This window comes from Trachypithecus francoisi, unplaced genomic scaffold (assembly GCF_009764315.1).
Source record: "Trachypithecus francoisi isolate TF-2019V2 unplaced genomic scaffold, Tfra_2.0 Lachesis_group20, whole genome shotgun sequence".
Taxonomy (NCBI): domain Eukaryota; kingdom Metazoa; phylum Chordata; class Mammalia; order Primates; family Cercopithecidae; genus Trachypithecus; species Trachypithecus francoisi.
This window is the reverse complement of record NW_022681466.1, coordinates 2,218,454-2,237,962: the sequence shown is the minus strand read 5'-3', so window position 1 is coordinate 2,237,962 and position 19,509 is coordinate 2,218,454. Positions and strand designations below refer to the sequence as shown.

At 36.7% G+C, this 19,509-nt stretch overlaps 2 long non-coding RNA genes across 4 annotated transcripts in view; one reads left to right on the top strand and one right to left on the bottom strand.

The window, feature by feature from the left end:
* LOC117066608 overlaps nucleotides 1-19,509 on the top strand; it is a 615,645-nt gene that overhangs the window by 574,860 nt on the left and 21,276 nt on the right. The gene's annotated exons all lie outside the window — the stretch shown is intronic.
* LOC117066607 overlaps nucleotides 10,053-19,509 on the bottom strand; it is a 312,810-nt gene continuing 303,353 nt past the window's right edge. For all 3 annotated transcript variants that reach the window (XR_004430399.1, XR_004430398.1, XR_004430397.1), the window contains one exon: nucleotides 10,053-10,604. This is a non-coding gene — a long non-coding RNA (uncharacterized LOC117066607). The remainder of the gene's footprint in view (nucleotides 10,605-19,509) is intronic.

The window sequence follows — 19,509 nt, the reverse complement described above, 5'->3', positions numbered from 1 at the left end:
CATCCTTGACACTTCTCTTCCTTTCTCTCCCCTTCTCTCCCCTTGCCCATTCTCTACTATACTGAATCCATAATCAAGACCTACTGGTTTCTACCTTCTAATATCTCTTATAGATATCTACTTCTTCTCCAATCCCTTTCCTTAGGCTAAGCGGGAATCTATCTACCGCGGGACCAACACATCTCCTAGGTCCATTTTACCATCTGGATTGTCAAATCTATGAAAATAAAGACCAAAGTTGTTTTTGATTCCTCTCTGAATCCCCGGAAATTTCCACAGGACCTGGCATGTAGAAAGGGGAAAAAGGTGTCAGTATGCATTGCCAATAATTTTTTTCAAGTAACTAGAGAAGATGATTATAACTTTAACTTTTAAATTTCTTTACCTACTAACAACACACACACACACACATACACACACACACACACACACACATTTTTCTACAGACAAACCATGTGGCATGTAGCTAAGAACTGCTGTAGACAGGTCTTGAGATCACAATCAACATACATTTCTTTAGATCTAATAGAAAATGTCCTTTCCCTCTCACAAGCTTTGCATAAAACTATTAAAGAGCCCTGAAATGACCTGAAACAGGAAGCTTTGGTTCTAGCTACCTGTTTGTAGACTGTATAGTGGATAGTTAATGCCCAGCCCAGTGCCTTAGGATGGTTAATGCCAGTGGAATCTGATAGTATGTTTACCATTTACTAGGTATGCAATCGTAGACAAATCACTTTATCTCTCTGAGATTTGGTTATTTCTATTATAACATTAGAATAAAAATACATAACTACCAAGGTTTTGTGAGGGTTCAAGACGATATTAATGAAGTGCCCACCACAGTGCCAAGTACATAGAGATGACTAATAAATTTTAGTTGGACGTTTCAAATGACAGTCTCTTTAAGTTACAAAATGACTTGTGTTCATCTTTCTGGCAAAAAGAGGTGTTGTGATTATGGGACATTTTTATGCTTCCAAAGGCCATTCACAACTATTCAAGAATCTGCTTAAATATAATGGAGAAATTGTCAGGACAGCTATTATTTCTCTCAATTTTTCTAAAAATAAAGAACTAGAGACCCAAAGAATTGCATGAATTTCACAAGGTCATAGAGTGAGTTAGTAACTAAACTTGGAAATGGGCTTAGCCTTTGGGATTTATTATCTGTTTTTGTCCCCGGTCCCCCAGTAACAAGAGTTTAATTCATTCCAAAGATGCTTGAACTGTGGGTATAAATGTTTCAATGTACCAAGGCTTTCTGGAACTGTCAATGTTAAGCATATTTTAAGATACAATAAATATTCTGCAATTTCACTACCTGCTTAGCCTAGCCTTTCTATTTAAAGCTATATTTGGTCCCACATTCATTTACTCATTAAAAGTTATAGAAACAAAACTATGTATGAGGCACCATGAAGAGATGCAAAGGTGTCCCGCTGTCAAGTGCCCTGCCCTCATTGATTCCTTATAGTCTAAGAACAAATCTGCTAAAATGACCAGCAGCCAACTGAGGGAAAAGACCACCATTAGAGGTTTTCCTTCCAGTAGAATCATCAACCCCCTGGAGACGGGAGATCAGCCTAAAGACACTAAAGACACAGCAATCTACCTTTCAGCAATTACTCAACCCTATTCCAGCAAATCACCAAATGGAGAGAATCTTTTATAAAAGAAAGAAGGAAAAGAAAGGCTAGATAGAAATGAGATCCAGAAAATATTTCTGGGTGGTAGCATGCTGAAGTCCAGATGGAAATTTAGCATTAATTTGGCTAACACTATTTCAGTCACAGCACATTTTCAACTATTTATTTTTGTACTGAGCCTCTCCTAGTAAGGTGGGTATCAAATGGAAATTTTTTTTCTAAGGTGGCATTTCAAATAATAACAATAATAATAAAATCCTGGATCAGGAACACTTTTTCCATTAGATGCACAAGGAAGCAAAGCAGGAAGCTTGAATGGTCCTATATTTTTTGGCTAATTGAATCTGTTCGTGTAAATGACATCTCTCCATTTCTTCCTTTAAAACGTTTGTTTTAAATGATTGGCTCCAACTTGGAGATGCTTGTTTCTTTAGTGTTGATACCCAAAAATGAATGCAGTCCTCTAATTTATACCATGGGGGAAAGGAGAGCTGGAGTATGAGAGGTGGATTTTATCCGAGCCATGGTTACATATAGAAAATTGATTTTCCAACCATACCAAATGATAAAGTCCATCTTTGATATATTCCTGTCTCACTGCTTTCCAGGTCTTAAGGCATCTGATCTCAGGTCAACTCCCCTTGGAGTGTAATTTAGAATACAGTCCCTTCCCTTTAGAGGTTTCATGCCACAGGGCATGGGTATGTTTTCTTTGGCTAGGACAGACCTTATGAAAGAAATTATTCTGCTGCCTAACTGACAGAGTTGGGCATGGGGTACAGAGGAATGGAGCCTCTCCCAGTGGCCCTTTGCCTGGAATTTGTCCTAAAAGCATGAAACTAAGCAGGATTTGTAGCAGACAGATGTGGATAATATATGCACTACCTTTCTATTCTGGTGTCTGTTTGCATGAGAATGATAAACTGCAGGACTTTAAATGTGGCCCTAGGTAATGGTGAAGTTGTGAACTCTTGGAGAGACCTGGTCCCGGATTTGATTGGAAAATCTATTATGGATGGATCTTCTGGCCAAAAAACAAACAAACAAAAACCCTCCAAAAAACAGGCAACAAAAAACTCCCACAGTGCCAGGTCTGCTGGAGCAAGCTTTCTGAAGATAATAAACTAAAGATTTTTAGTAGTCCATGTAAAGTACGTATGTTATAAGCAGACAGCAGTCAAATTTGGTGGCTGGTCGATACCGCTTGCTCTAAAACTACCTAAAAACTGGGGCTACCCAGCAGGTCAATGGTGTTTATTCAAAAACCTTTTATTACCTGGGCCAACATCTTAACCTAGAATTATTGATTGGTCCAAGAGTTTGTTTCTTTGGTTCTTTTTCGTTTGTTTGTTTTGGATGAGTTTCCAGGAACAATTACAGTGAAACTATTGTTGTGTAGTGAAAAGAATCCCTTCTTGGGTCATATGAGTTCTAGTCTGCCTCTGCCATTTTAATTGTAAGCAAATTGTTATCTTACATATAAAGTGAGAGAGATTATTTACATGACTTCCAGCTTACCTTTTTTTTCACTCCAAAACATTATAGCATCAGTGCCACCAGACTTATCACAGTGAGTCAAATGTAAAAGTTAAGTGTCTAACATCAGCAATTTGTACCTCCATTGCCTGAAGTCTAGTGGTTTGTGGGAAATATATATTATTGATTATATTATAAGACATTCATTAATTTTTTTGAAATTTAAATTGGAGGTAAACCCTGGGAATTGGGATGACCTTTTTCTTGCTCTCTCACTAGCACATTTCTTCTAAACCAAGAACTGAACTTCCCATTTGTACACGGCAGCCAGCTTAGGTCTCAGCTTAGAGCAGGAATTGGCAAATAAATCATGACCCTCTGGCCACATATAGCCTGCAACCACCTGTTTTTGTAAGACCGAAAGCTAAGAATGGTCTCCTCCATATATATTTTTCTCTATATTTTTAAATAGGTGAAAAAATATCAAAACAAGAATAATATTGTACAACACGAAAAATACATGAAATTCAGATCTCGGTGTCCTTGAATAAGGTTTTATTGGAGCACAGCCACACTCATTTGTTTACTACTATCTTTGGATGCTTTCATACCACCACAACAGAATTGAGTAGCAGCATCAGAGACAGTGCAGCTTGCAAAGCTGAACATTTTTACTGTCTATCTTATTATTAAAATATTGCCAACCTCTGGCATGGAAGGAGAGTATGAACTGTCAGAAATACATTAGGCAAGAGAGAAAAGAGAAATAATTACTAAGAAGAAAAATGTAAAAGAGGAAAACAATAATGATTACTAAATTGTAATTTCAATAACATTAGCCATATTTGTTTATGTATAATACTACTACCATTTTGAAAATATAGCACATAGACTATTTTATTAGTCCTAGGCCAAAAGAAAGTTATGAAGGAGTAAGATAAGTAAGATATTCTCTATTTTACTGAAAGATAGCAAGGCCCAGAAAAGTTCAATGTGAGCCACACAACTAGTTAGCCCTCAGAGTCAAGACTTTAATTCAGGGCCCTAAAGATTTATTCCAGTAGGCCTGACATATACAACATACAACAGAAGAGGACTGGGGTGAAAGGGAATGGTCATTCTGGGAACACTGAATTAAAGCCTTACTAAAAGACTGAGTTGTCACTCTTCCTACAGAATACACTTAAAACCTCAGGTTGACCATGTCATCCCATATGTTGATTCTATTAAAGGTAACACACACACACACACACACACACACACACACAAATATATGTGTAAAACATTTATGTGATTCTAAAAGATTTACCATTATCCAAAAAATCGTCGACATATAAACCATTTAGTTTAGATAACACTCTGTTTTCAATACCTACACAAATAGTCATTTGGGCTATATTTTTATATTCTGTGTAGTATGAAACAAAAAGGACAATAATGTTCAGATCTCAAGATTTATATCTTCGAACAAATGACCAAATACCAAATTAAAAATTAAAAACTAACTAAATAAGTTCTAGATCTAGCAAACGACAGTAACGCCAAAAACTGTCATTTCTGATCCCTACGTCTTGTGAGAAAGTAGCCAATAAATGCAGCCGTGGTCTCTCCCACCTCAGCAATCACCATCAACCCCAAATCCAGAGCAGCTGATACGATTTAGTGGCACAGGAAGAGACAAACATGTGGGAAAGCAAACCCTGAAAGTCAATTGGATTATAAAGTGGAGACTTTTGTGATAAAGGGGACTTAGTTTTACAGCTTAGTTGAGCACGAGTGGGGAGAAAAAAGAAAGAAGAAAAATCACTCTGGGTCTCTTTGCTTAAGTTATTTTGCAGATTTATTGAAACATGCACGTGGTAGAAAATGACTTCCAGAAGTTAGAATTTTAGCTAAGCCATACTGTGGTGGCTGGCTCTCCTGTGCAAACACAGCCTCATGCTCTGAGCTCTGAGGTAATGTGAGGTAACTGTTTACACTCAGGAGCGCTTGACAATGTTAATTGCAGGATGCCTCTGGCCCAAGCTGGCATGGTACTCCTGGAGCCTCCACTCTGATTAGAAATTTGTGAAATATAACACGTCTTGCCAGGTACAGTCACGTTTGGGTCAAGCCATTTTTACCAAGTAAAAAGAAGTGGGAAAATATAGTGGAAATACACACGTGTGCGTGGGCGCACACACGCACACAAACACACAGAGGAGGTCATAGTAGCCAATGCCGAGTCTACACAAGCCCAGTTGATTAGGTATTTTAACTGATCATGACATTCAAAATGATCAAGCCATTCTTAATGGGAGATGTAGCATTTGGTTGGTTGCTCCTGGCTCTCCATTCTTTCCTGTGGTTAGTGTTTGCTACGGAACATGGAGCCTTGCTTATTGATAATTGGGGACACTTTATTAAATGCCAATGTACTGGCGAGGTGAAGCTGCTCCACTAATTTCTTGGCCTCCTAATTTATAGCCAAAAAGTCAGCAAACAGATCTGAGCTATGCCTACAGGAATCCAAAACAACCGGTGAATATTGTTTGATCCACTTCATGAGTTTGATCGAATTCACAGGTGGCTTAATGCATCTGGGTAGAAATAGCCACAAGCTTAATTCATAGTAAAACAAAACATGATCAATTTAAGTAACCCATTGAGAAAAATACACAGTCAAGCACTTTGTTTGCTGGAAGGTCATGCTAAAGGGAAATCGCTGTTTACAGAATTTCACGCAGCCCTTTTTGGCTCTGTGTGATGCTGGAAATAAGGTCTTCCTCCCCTGGAATGTCTTAGCATTTCATTTAATACTAGTATGTGGGTTAGATACTATCCATGTGTAAGAATTTGGTGCTATTTTTCATTCCCTATTAATTTATAATTTTCTTGAAGTAAGGAATGATGATGCATTTTTGTATTACGTACGGCACAATGTCATCCACGGACTAGTTCCTCTACAAATATGTGATAAAAACAAGTTAAAATAATTAATGATGGATACACAAGTCTCTTATGTTTCTTGGGGCTCTTCTATTGCCAGCAATTCATTCAACTATGCTCACAGTAGAGATATCCTTTGTTATAAGCATGGTCCTTGTCATTTCGGGTATACAAATATAAATGGGACACACTGTCTGCAGATAATTTAGGGGAAAGCTATTATGAGAAGAAACGTTTTTAACAGAATATAGAATAGGGTATATCTTATTAGAGAGGTCCAAACAAAGAAGAGGATTCAAAGAAGAGGTTTTGTCATTTAACTTGTTGATTAATTGCCTCTTCATCTACTAAATATTTATTTTAGTCAATCATGAAAAACATCAATACATGATAATATTTGTTATCACCTATATAGTGTTTTGTGCTGTAAGCTACTTTTAATACATTACAGGTATTAATTCACTAAATCCTCACAACAAATTGGTGAGGTATATATTACTATCATCTCTATTAGACAGATGAAAAAACCTGGGGAACAGAGAGATGTTAAATAACTTGGGCAGTATCACACAGCACCTAATTAGTGGAGCTGGAATTTGATCCCAGGCACTCTGGCTCAAGGGTTTTGTCCTATTAACCAAAATACCAGTGTTGACTTAACCCTTGCTCTTTGGGAGTTTATGATCTAGAACAGGGGATGTAAATATTTCCCATAAAGGGCCAACTAGGAAATATTTTTGGTTTTTTTGGCCAGAGGGTCTCTGTTACCACTCCTAACTCTGCTGTTAAAGTAGGACAGCCTCTCTAGATAGTGTGGAACCAAATGGGCATAGCTGTGTTCTAATAAAACTTTATGTCTAAAAGCAACCAGCTGGTTGAATGGCACCAGCAGGTTGTAGTTTCCTGACCCTATCTAGAAGGAAAGAAGTCTATAAGCAAGCAAACACAGAAGGATTTTACTAGTTGCAATAGGTGTGAGGTTGGGCATGGTCTGAGATAAGGAACAATGGGTCTAGTGACCATGAGAGAAGAGAGAAACTAGGCAGATAGAGTGTTCAGATGAGGTCTCTCAGAAGCAGTGGCCTTTAAATAGGGTTTAATGGTGAGCGCTCCAAGCAAGCAAAAAGGAGCCAAAGAAACACCATTCTGGATGGAGGGAATAATAAGATAAAGGCCACAGAGAAGTTAGAAAAATATTGGTGAGGCATGTTCTAAGAGTAAATTGTGTGAACACAAAAGAGAGTGGTGATGTCTTCCAAAAGGGCCAAGCAAGGTCACAGAAGGCCTTGTATACTGTAGTGAGGATGGATATTCCTAAGGTCTCTGGGAAGACACTGAGGACTCCAAGTCGGGCTCAAAAACAAGGCAAATTGTACATGTTTTTAAAGGGATAAAGTAGACTTTGGACTTAGCCTAGGGGCCTAGATAGAGTTTTAATTTAGCTTATAATTTATATGTATAGCTTATACATATAAATACATTAGCTTATAATTTATATATTTATATAATGTATAGAAAAGCTAAGGCAGGATATAATACTTTCCAAAAATTGAAACATAAAATTATACCTGTTGGTGTACTACACTAAACTCTAAAATTTATCGTGTATAATTCTATTTAACTCACCAACAAGAGGATTGCTAGATGTCAGGTGATGTGCTAAACATTAATGCAAAAATATACATATCTTGAAAAAGAGCTCTGTGTATACTAGAGTTAAATAAGGGCATAGCCAATACAACGTTCATTACTCCCTAAAGGAGTTCAAATCCCAGTTGTGCAGCCTTAGCACATTACTTAAATGCTCTATGCCTCAGACAGAACAGGATGGTAATAAAATATGTGATTTAGAAAGTGAGGATGAGGAAAAAAGATGATACAGACAATATGAAGTTCCTAGACTAAAAAATAAATGTTAGCTACTTTCATGAGGAGACAATATTTCATAATTATCCTTAAGAAAATATTAGGCATGCACTCTATCTACTAATAAGTACACACACACATATAATTTAATAAAACTAAATACAGAGAGCAATTCATTGTTTGCTAAGTGACAAAACACATTCTAAAGATGTTTTAAGCTACAGGATTTCAAAGACGGGAGAAACCAAAGAAAGCTTCTACAGTGAGGATGTTTTGAGCCCCTGCCTCCTCTGCGACCAATGACTGTAAATAGCACTAAGGGGGCCAATGTAGTTTGAGTTTTAAATTTATATTTTGGGCACTATTTGGAACTCAGCTTCTTTCAGACATATCCTAAACTCACCAAGATTTTTTAGGCCAAGAAAGGGAATACGTAACCTAGGATTTGTACATTTGACCATATGCTGGCAGAGCCCATCATAACAGTGTTTAGTATTAGAAAGTAAGGTAATAGAAGACAAGTCATGCCTATGCTACCCAAACCAACGTCAACTATAATTATAACAAAAGAGTCTTAGAATATAAATGTAATATCACATACAATTTTAGGAAGTAAGATATGGGGAAAACGCTTAATATTTAGTAATGGATGGTAAATTCTGTAGCAAAATTAGGTTTCTCATAAAATGCTGTATCAACATTTCATCTTGTACATAAAATTGTAATACCAAACTAGAATGATGTTGCAAACACACCTATATAGATCATTAGAAGAGTAATTTTCTCTCTTGAGAGCTTCATAGCATAGAATAATCTGAAGAACCATAGCATATAGATATATTGAAATAAATTGCAAGAATGCCAAAAAATGAGACCTCAGTGGTATAAAATGAAATAAGAGCGATCAAGTTAAAATTCATTTTGTTTTTAATGTGTACTTTGAGAATGGCACAGATTACAAAATAGAAACTTGAGAGTAATTTTTGTGGAGTATGTGTTTTGAATCCCATGTAATAAATACATAAAGAAAATTGCTGTGAGTTGTGAAAATTATTTTCTTCATTTCAACCAGGAGCTTTGTTCTTTACAATGATAATATGGTGTTAAAAGTTTGATTGCAAAATGGCTGTGCTCTGGGGGCAGCTTCTGTGCTGCTTTTGTGGTTTCTGTTGATACAAATTTGATATTTTACAAATGCAGAATATGAACTATATTCCTAACATGTGTTTCATACACTTATAATACACCAAAATGTAAAACAGCATATGCTTGGGACATTTCTTGGCTGTGTGCTTAATGCACTAGATCTGGAACCCGTTAAATGTTATTATAGAAATAATTGAAACATTTCGCACAGTTTCATGCAGAGAATTTTGCATGTTAAGCTCCTACTCCTTTCTTCAGTTATAGAAGACTTTACATGACTGATACACAAATGTTTCCATTAGAATCAGGAACACAGATATGGTGTTTCTTGTTATGAACCAGTGTTAGGTAAACTTTGGCGGTATTTCAGACTTAATTTTGCCAACAACCACCTATCACTGAATAGATTCATGAAGAGAGGTTTTTCTACAAATGAATTATATTGAAAGTAAAGAGAGACACGATTTCTACTTTCACAATTTAAAAATGGCATCCTTTATTCCTCTTAAATTCGTTTTTCTCCTTCTATTCTTTGCTGAATGTTCTTTGTTTATTCTGGTGTCACATCAGTATTTTCTCGGTGATAAGTTGTAATATTTAATCATTCAGATATAACTCCTGCTTTCCTTTGTTAGGCGGAGTGTCATCAGTTTTTAGTATGATTTCTGGCTTCAATTTAAACAAATTGAAAATTTGTATTTCCTACGGTGAATTCAGAAATGAATGGCCTGATAGAAGGTCTGAAGTGATTCAGTAATAGCTTTAAATTATTATTCATTATTATTACTTTTTGGAGACAGGGTCTCACTCTGTCACCCAGGCTGTAATGTAGTGGCATGATCATGGCTCACCGGAGCTTCAACCTCCCCAGGCTCAGCTGATTCTCCCCACTCACTCCCTCAGCCTCTGGAGTAGCTGGGACTACAGGTGCACGCCAGCATGCCCGGCTAAATTTTATATATTTTTGAAGAGACAGTTTCACCACATTACCCAGGCTGGTCTTGAACTTCTGGGCTCAAGCAACCTGCCTCAGCTTCCCAAAATGCTGGGTTTACAGGCTTGAGCCACCGCACCCTGCCCAATATTAATTTTTTATTTCTGAGAACTGAATGCCACTATTATTTCCAGATCATTTAGAAACCACATAAAATGATCTAGTTTTTCTCACGACAAACAGCACCATTTATTTTACTGAAAACCAGTTGTTACCACTAAAGTACGGCATGAGCCTATATGTACATTTCATTGATAGCAGGCCTCTCCACGTCAGTGGTTCTCCAAAGTGGGGTCCCTAGACCACCATCAATATCATCACTTGGGAACTTCTTAGAAATGCAAACTGACAGGCTCCCCTGGAGACCTACTGAAACGGAAACTGGGGATGAGGCTTGGTAGTCTTTGCCTTAACAGGCTCTCCAGATGATCCAGAAGCATGTTCAAGTTTGAAAAGCACTGCTCTAGAAGGATGGATCCATTTCAACATGCACCGAGATGATGAGTTTCAACATCCTGCTAGAATCCTCTGTCCAATTACAGGGCCTATGACAGGTTGGAGGGAAAACATTTATGTTAAAGTCAAATAGATCTACTAGGATAAAATAGACAAAAGATAACCAATCTCAGATTCTGGGAGAAATATTCTTCTTGCTTTCCCTCGCCCTTGTCTGCGTACCATATTTCCTCTGCCAACATACACTTCCATAAGCACGTGCACGTGCACACACACACACACACACACACACACACAGATTTATCTACCCCTAAAAAAAAAGATAACTTGTCCATCCCCCGCTTTCATTTAAGTAAAGATTTTCCATAAGACAAGTATCTCAAGAAACAGAAATTTCATTTTCCAGCCAATGTGTGAATATTATCTGGGCCTCACAAAATGTTAGAGAGATTTACAAAAGGTGAGGATCTACTTATGACTTTTTTTTTTTTTAAACCATGTTTAAGACCTAAAAGTAGGAATAATGAATTTCCTCAAACTTAAAATTGGCCAAATAATTAATTTGTATATTTAATGTATAGTGGAACTTATGGATTAAAATGATTTGTTTTTATTATTAGGGAGTCTGTAGAATAAGCCATCGCATGAACTCACCTAGAGTTGTCCATATGCCTATCTGACAGTTGTTAAAGGCAGTATCATCCCGTGCCACATGTGGTTAAGAAAGGTGATTCTGAATCTGAGTTTCACCACTTTTTAGTTTTGTGAACGACAGCAAATAACATAGACTGCTTGATTTTCTCTTGTCTCCATTGAAACATGGAAATAATAAGAAAATCTACTTTATAGCATTGGTAGACAAAAATAAACAAGATAGTGTTTACAATGCCTGGCACATTTAATAAACATTAGCTATCACTAAGCTGAATTTTCACTGACCATCTCTCTTGAGATCACATCCTCATTCTTATTTTATTTCCTTGATTAATGTGTCAAAACATTACTTTGGAAACAGCATAAAGTTTCCTTTCCACTGAATTTTCAATAAATTATGAGCTTTCACTGTAATGATATGCATTTACCTTAATTCCTCCCTTTGAAAAAACTCCCTTAACGTTTATATTAATGAGTCTTTTCAGTAGTTATGAGTCTGGACTAGGCTCTTCCAAAGAAGTTTCCTCATAAATTAGCATTAATTGATGTCCAGTTTTTTGGAAAATGTTAGCACACATTATTTATGGCACGTTCTGTTCGTGTGGCGCCTCTTAATGTGAAAAAAAAAAAGTTTTCAAAGGAGGTTCAAATGCTGTTTCCTTTGCTTGCAAAACGGTGAAAGCCACAGGCTTTTCGTATTTGGCAAGCTTTCAGCAATATTTCTAGTTGAAGAGCATGTAAGTGATCTGAAGTCAAGGGCGAATTTGGGATCACTCTCAATGTCGTGGTTTTTTCCACATCCATTTTAAGCCTGCATGAGCTGTGGATGCTGTACCCAAGTGACAAAGACACATCCCTCCAATATTAATAAGAACGCCTTGTATCCAAAATGAAGCAACATTTCAGAAAGGTTGGCATCACTTCTACCAATCCTCGGGTATGAGAAAAACACATCAGCACACAAATATATATTTCGTTTTATTCCTCGTGGTATATCCGTACATGTGTGTAAATGGACCATTTGTACGTTTCTAAGCATCTTAATAGGCTAGAAGAGGGAAGAAAGCAAGAATCCATAAAAATAAAGTTGTAGTTTGATTTCATTCTGTAGAAAAAGTTATGTAATACCATAAGCAGAAATCTTCCTAAAAGTTGGAGGCTTTTTCTCAATGTTAAACATCATAGATGAATGGGTATTGACTAAACGCTGGCACAGGTGTTCCAGAAAGCTGATCCTTAAAGATACATGCAGTGGGTCATTAAGATCTAGCACATAATGAATTCTCAATAATTTGTGTTTGTTATTTTCATTTTTCCCAGTCTTATGTGCTTGGTGATTTTTGTTTTGTGCCATTTTCAATTCTGTGTATTTGCTGATTTTTGGTAACAAAGACTTAAGAAGGCTCTTGCTTACAGATAAATTCATTTTTCATTATAAGAAAATATAGAACTAGTCACTTATCCTAATACAATCAACCACATAAATGTCAATCTGTATTGGATTTTCTTGGGAGAAAACTAAGTTCAGCTGAAAGTATTTCCATAAAAATGTTGATGGATGTGATAAACATAGAATGTTATTTGCATCAAATATAAACCCTGATCAAATGAAAAAGATAGGTCAAAAGACTTTTTTTATTTTTTATTTTAATTAATTAATTTATTTTTGAGACAGAGTCTCGCTCTGTCACCCAGGCTGAAGTGCAGTGGTGCAATCTCAGGTCACTGCAACCTCTGCCTCCCGGGTTCAAGCAATTCTCCTGCCCCAGCCTCCGGAGTAGCTGGGACTACTTGGGAGGCCAAGGCAGGCGGATCATGAGGTCAGGAGTTCGAGACCAGCCTGGCTAATATGGTGAAACCCCGTCTCTACTAAAAATACAAAAGACTATTATTTTTAAAGTAAGTTCCACTGTAAGCCCAATCTTTGAATAATAAATGAGCCTACAAATAATTTTTTTCCTCTAAATAATTTGTATTTTTATTAAGGAGATGACATATACACAGGAAATAAGAGAAAGCTAGAAATGCTGTAGAAAAGACTACATGATTTGCTGCTTTGTTCTATACATAACTATAGAAATTCCAAAGAGATATAAATATTTTTGGCAGTCTACTATTTTTCAGGATTTGAGTCAGAAGAGGGGCTGGTCCCAAAAATACATGACCCTTCCCAGAGTGGGTGCTACCAAAAAGATTATCTCAAAGTCAAGGAGGAAAGATAAACCATATTAACAGTCAGTCAATTACACGAACATAGAAAAAGGAAACAATTTCTGATGTGAAAATAAAGCAATTGTTTAGAAGCTTAGATAAGCCAAACCACCAAAGTGTGGATGGGCTTGAGATAAAAAGCCAATATGAGCCTGGCATGGTGGCTCACGCCAGTAATCCCAGCCCTTTGGGAGGCTGAGGTGAGAGGATTACCTGAGGCCAGGAGTTTGAGACCAGCCTGGCCAACATAGCGAAACCCCGACTCTACTAAAAATACAAAAATTATCCGGGTGTGGTGGCATGCACCTGTAATCCTAGCTACTTGGGAGGCTGAGGCAGGAGAATTACTTGAACCTGGGAGGTGGAGGTTGCAGTGAGCCGAGAACACACCATTGTACTCCAGCCTGGGTGACAGAGCAAGACTCTGTCTGGAAAAAAAAAGAAAAAAGGAAAAGCCAATATGAGAAAAACAGAGGCTGGACTGAGGAACAGACATGGTGAGCTGCAACGTGGAATAGGTCTACCACAGTCTTCCCAGAGCTTAAACAGTCATGTTGAGCCTTGCTGAGAGGATACAGCATTTCTGACATGTTTGTGGAAAAAAAGACTGTTTACAGGTCAGATTTTGTCAGTATCAAAGACTATCGAGGGTAAAAATGGAAAAGTTGCAGGCATAAAGATTTAGATTTGGATAGTGGTTCTGTCTCTGTTTACTATTTTGCAACGGACTGGGAAGCCATGCAGAGTTCTGGACCTTCTATATTCTCATCTATGAGACAGGATGAGTGACACAAACTTTTTGAAATTCTTCTGAGGGTTGGCAGTGATGTATAGTTACCACAAGATCCAACACAAAATATGTGTGTTTTTTTCACATTTTCAAAACCTATTTTTTTTTTTTTTTTTAAAAAGCGGATTTGTTTTATTTTAGATTCAGAGGGTACATGTGCATGTTTCTTACATGGGGATATTGCATACTGGTGGGGATTGGGCTTCTAATGTACCCATTATTCAAATATTGAACACTGCATCCAATAGGTAATAAAAATGTTCTTAGTAAACGATGGTTATTTTTATTATTGTTGTTATTATTATTGGCTCAACTTTCTATCCAGTCTTTAAGTCCTCATGATAACATAAACATCATTTTACATTCTAAGCAGTGCTTGAATAACAAATGTAAAATTTTTTTCTTTTACTCGTAGAAGCCCCCATTCCATCTATTAGAAAAATTTTCTGTTAAATTACAATGTACTTATTCAGGTGACAAATTTTCTGCATTAGTTTAATGATTGGTAAGAAATAAATCTATGGCTGGGCACAGTGACTCATGCCTGTCATTTCAGTACTTTGGGAGGCCGAGGCAGGAGGATCACTTAAGCTCAAGAGTTCAAGGCCAGCCTGGGCTATATAGCGAGACCTTATCTCTACTAAAAAATAAAATAATAATAATTAGCTGGGCATGGTGGTGCACACCTGTAGTCCCAGCTACTCAGCAGGCTGAGGCAGGAGGATTGCTTGAGCCCAAGAGATGGATGCTGCAGTGAGCTATGATCATGCCACTGCACTCTAACCTTGGTGACAGTGAGGCCCTGTCTCAAAACAAACAAACAATAAACAAAAAACAGAAAGAAATAAACCTAAAATCTCTTTTTTGTAGTAGCATGTCCATACTCTGATTATACGTTTATGTCTTTGCTTCTGTTTGGCTCTCTCAGCTACATATCACTGTCATCTCATATGCAGGGAACTAAGTGGTTGCGCGCGCGCTCTCTCTCTCTCTCTGAGAGTTTATTCTTCTATCTGATAGAAGTAGTTTTGAAACAAAGTCTTGGTGTGACTTAACCAACTCAGAATAGATATAAGCAATTACTTTTCTTACCTCTGAATAATATTCTTCTAGTAAAAGATAGCCTAAATCACATTAGCTTTCAGGTGGCCATATTACGGTATTGATGAAGGCATAGTGTCATCGTAAACCTCTTTCTAGGGGCTAATACATCAATGAATCAATTCTTCTACCACCTAAGATACAGCAATCTAGGAGCTAATCCATCCATCAATCAATTCTTCTATTCATTTGAGAATGGTAAGTTTTGCTTTCCACATATTTCCAGGGTGAAAAGGCACTTTATTGAATCTACATAGATTTAAGAAACAGAGATTCCCTCTCCTACTAGGTTGATATAGTCCCAGATTCCCTGACAGTTGATATGTGAGCTGAGTAGTTACATTATTTTGTTTGTTTTTCATTTGGTTCTACCGAGCAGATCTTATTTGCATCATCTAAGCATCCTCCTGAATCTAGAGAACAAAAAATTCACTACTTAATAAGAGAATGTAGAGACAGGCAGACTTAACGTGTTGTTTACATACTTTTGCTTTTAATTTGTTTTCTCCATGTTCCTCTTGCTTTTTATTTTCAGGTTCTATTTTCCCTTTAACCTTTATACCTAGCCAGGTAAGAAACATTTAGTAATTTCAAATTTCAGTAAACTGCATTTCAACAGTAAATAAGCGAAAGTGACCACATTCGTGTCATGTTCTAATAAATATTAGGGTCTGACGTAGATTGGGGTTTTTCCTGACTGCTTTGGGAAGTATTGACGTTCCAGCAATCAGTCTTTGCTAAATTTTTAAACTGATTTTCTAGATGTTCTGCACTCGACATTGAACATGAGAGTCATTGTATTCTCTATTAAATGACACGGTTAAAGCTTGAAGCAGAAATTTTTGACTGTAATCAGGCATAAAGGAAATAGGAAAATTTATACCAATGAATTGTATTCTTCTTCATTATCAAAACAGGTAAAGAATGTTGATAAAACATGCACACCTGATTACTCACAATTTACTCTTCCTATGCTTAAAGATAGATTTTCTGTTAAAATAGAAAGATACAGATCTCTCCTGAAGAGCTTCAGAAAACTTTCATATTAAAAAGACATTCATCTGCTAATGATGAAATATTTTTCTTGCTGTGATTGGTCTATAGAACAATTGCTAAAAGCAATTAGAAGTAAAACATACAAGTAAAAACCAATAGTTATTGTCATCAAGGAGAAAGTATCTATCCTATATATAGTTCAAGGTAATCGTAAGTATTCAATTCATGACACTAACATTTTCAGGACCCAAACTTCTGATCCTTTTAAGAGATTTATTTCCCATGCCCTTTAATAGTCCCATTGCCTGGAATCAAGTTCAACCCACAATGTCTAATCTAACAAAAATGTTAATGTAAAAGAAAAACGAACATTTTCCAAAGTGCTCATAGAAGACAGACTGCAACAATATTTCACTTATATTTATGATTACTTAGAAGTCTGTGCTCTCTTAACAGCCTGCTTCTAAACTTCTGAAAATAGTTTCCTCTGGATTTGATAATTTTCGAAAAATAACTAAACAGTGAAACAGACGAAATTCTGAAAATGAATTAGGTAAAATTCCTCAAGTGTGGGGTTAATTAGAGAAGAAGTCACTCTGGGAATCTGAATCATAAGCTATTTCCAAAGTATGACTTTTTATTACTTTTAGGAATATAATAGGAACAAGCAGCTGAGAGTGTTACCAAGTAGGAACACTGCCAGACGTGCTTAGATAAGGAGATAAAAAGTAGTTGTAAATAAAATGGTGTACTAGCTACATATAGGTACATTTATTTTTAATAATTCTTGAAAAGTTTTAAAATACGAATCAAATATTTTATTCCGTAACATGTTTATTTGTATGATGACACACAATTCAATTCAATCAATTTTCACCTTATTTTCAAGAGAGTGAAAAACAAGTAAGTTTTCACCAAAAATACATCTTTTTTTTTTTTTTTTTTTTAGATGGAGTTTCGCTTTGCCGCCCAGGCTGAGTGCAGTGGTGCGGTCTTGGCTCACTGCAACCTCTGCCTCCCTGGTTCAAGCAGTTATCCTGCCTCCACCTCCAAGTAGCTGGCACTACAGGCATGTGCCACTACGATTGGCTATTTTTTGTTTGTTTAGTTTTTTTTGTATTTTTAGTAGAGACAGGGTATCACCATATAGCCAGGCTAGTCTCTATCTCCTGACCTCAGGTGATCCGCCCTCCTCGGCCTCCCAAAGTGTTGGGATTACAGGCATGAGTCACCACTCCCGGCCCCCAAAATACATTTTTATTCGGAAAAGCAAACTTACCAATAGCAAGATGTGCTGAACATACACGTTTTATTGAAGGGTGAGCAAATGTGAGTAACCTAGGTCTCACTGAAAGAGTTAAAAGCATGAAAAGAAGCATTTAATTGACTTTTGAACTGTGGTCATGTAAGCTGTGATTTAACATAAAATTACTGCCATGTTTCCTGGTGTATCTTCTCCCATTCAGCCTCTTAAATAGAACTCTTTCTTCAGCATTTTGACTTACGTGTGATATTCTGTTGACCAATGTTTCTGAGAGTTGTGGTTAAACTCATAGTCTCTGGAAATTCTAGTAGCACTTTGCACAATCCTGGGTAATGTATTTTCTCTGTTTCCTCATCTGTTAAGTACTAACTCATTTAATCCTCACAACTACGAGAATTTTTTCTCATAGAAAATATTTTCATAGAAAAGAATTCTCAAATTTTCTTAAAGTTGTGAGGATTAAATGAGTTAATACTTCAAAATTCTTAGAACAATGTGTGCCACATATTAAGTCCTAATTATCATTTGCCAGAAGGCAAATAACCTAGAACAAGTACCCTCGTAGTTTTCCATTTATCCAGTGCTCACTATCTGCAAAGTTCTGTGCTCTGCAAATACTTGTATGAGAGATGCAGAGTTTTATACAAACATTTTTATAATTTAAGGTGGGTTTTAATTTAGAAGAGGTGAAATCCTTTCTGCAAATATCTATAAAAAATGACTATGGGCTTTGTGTTTGAACCTGACAGTCAAAGATTATTTAATGCAAGACAAGTTTAAGATCATGGAATTTAGTGGGCAAATCACACATATTCTTTGAGCACGTTCCCACTGTCAGGCACTGAGCTGGTTGGTGGAGGATAAGGTAAAGGTGAAATTTTCTCATCTCAAGTTACACTTAGTAAAGCACACAGACCTATAAGCAAATAATTCTACCACAGTGATAAACTAGCATTAAGATATGCATGAGGAAGAATTGAGTGAATTATTTTGGCAGGGAGGAAATCATTCAGACAAGGATCAGGAGATGAAGAGAGCTGACCATGTCTCCAGGAACAAATCCAAGGCAGTGATGGGCATGCTAGATTGGTGACTCTTGCCTACCGTGACCGGGAGGCATGGAAGTCAGTGTGGTACACTTTGTACACTTTGCACCTGTCAGTAGTCGAACATGGCAGACAGAAAATGAAGGGGTACAGAAGACATGCCTGTAAGCAGACATCTCTGTTCAGAATGATTGTTTGTAATTCATATTTCAAATTACAGTAGATATGAGAAAATTATTGAGAAAGACTGATGGAATAATTATACCTGTAAGGCCAGAAGTAAATACAGAAGGATTCACCATTACTGCACACACACTAGGCACTATCATTTGAATCTGCCTTCTCTGATCTTACTCAAATTCAGGTCTTGCTGCTTCCTCAAAGATCTTGCTTAAAAATAGGAATCCTTACAAATAAAAGTCTTCAAATATTATTCTGTTTTCTGAAGGAAGAGGTCTATGTGATTTTCTTTCAAACCACTTTATTTTTGGCAAGATTTAGAGAAAAGCTCTCCTTTAAAAAATATAAGTTTTCCTTCCTAGAGGCACAATACTCAGACATGAGGAAATATCAGTCAAGAAGACAAAATAAACATGTAATTCATAAGTGCTTTAAGCCAACTAGAATATACTAAATATTGTAGTAAGTCTGAGTTCTCGTGTGCCTGTGTGTAAGAGAGACAGGAAGGAGGAGTGAGGGAGAGAGGGAGAGAAAAAAAAAGGGTGAGAAAGAAAGAGACAAAGAAGAAAAGGAAGAAAAAGAGGGAAGGAGAAAAGGAAGGAAGGAAGGAGAATGCAAGCAAGAAAGAAAGATAGAGAAAAAGGAGAGAGAGAGAAAGAAGAAAGAAAAAAGAAAAGAAAGAAAAAGAAGAAAGAAAAGAGAAAGAAAAAAGAAAGAAAAAGAAGAAAGAAAAAAGAAAGAAAGAAAGAAAG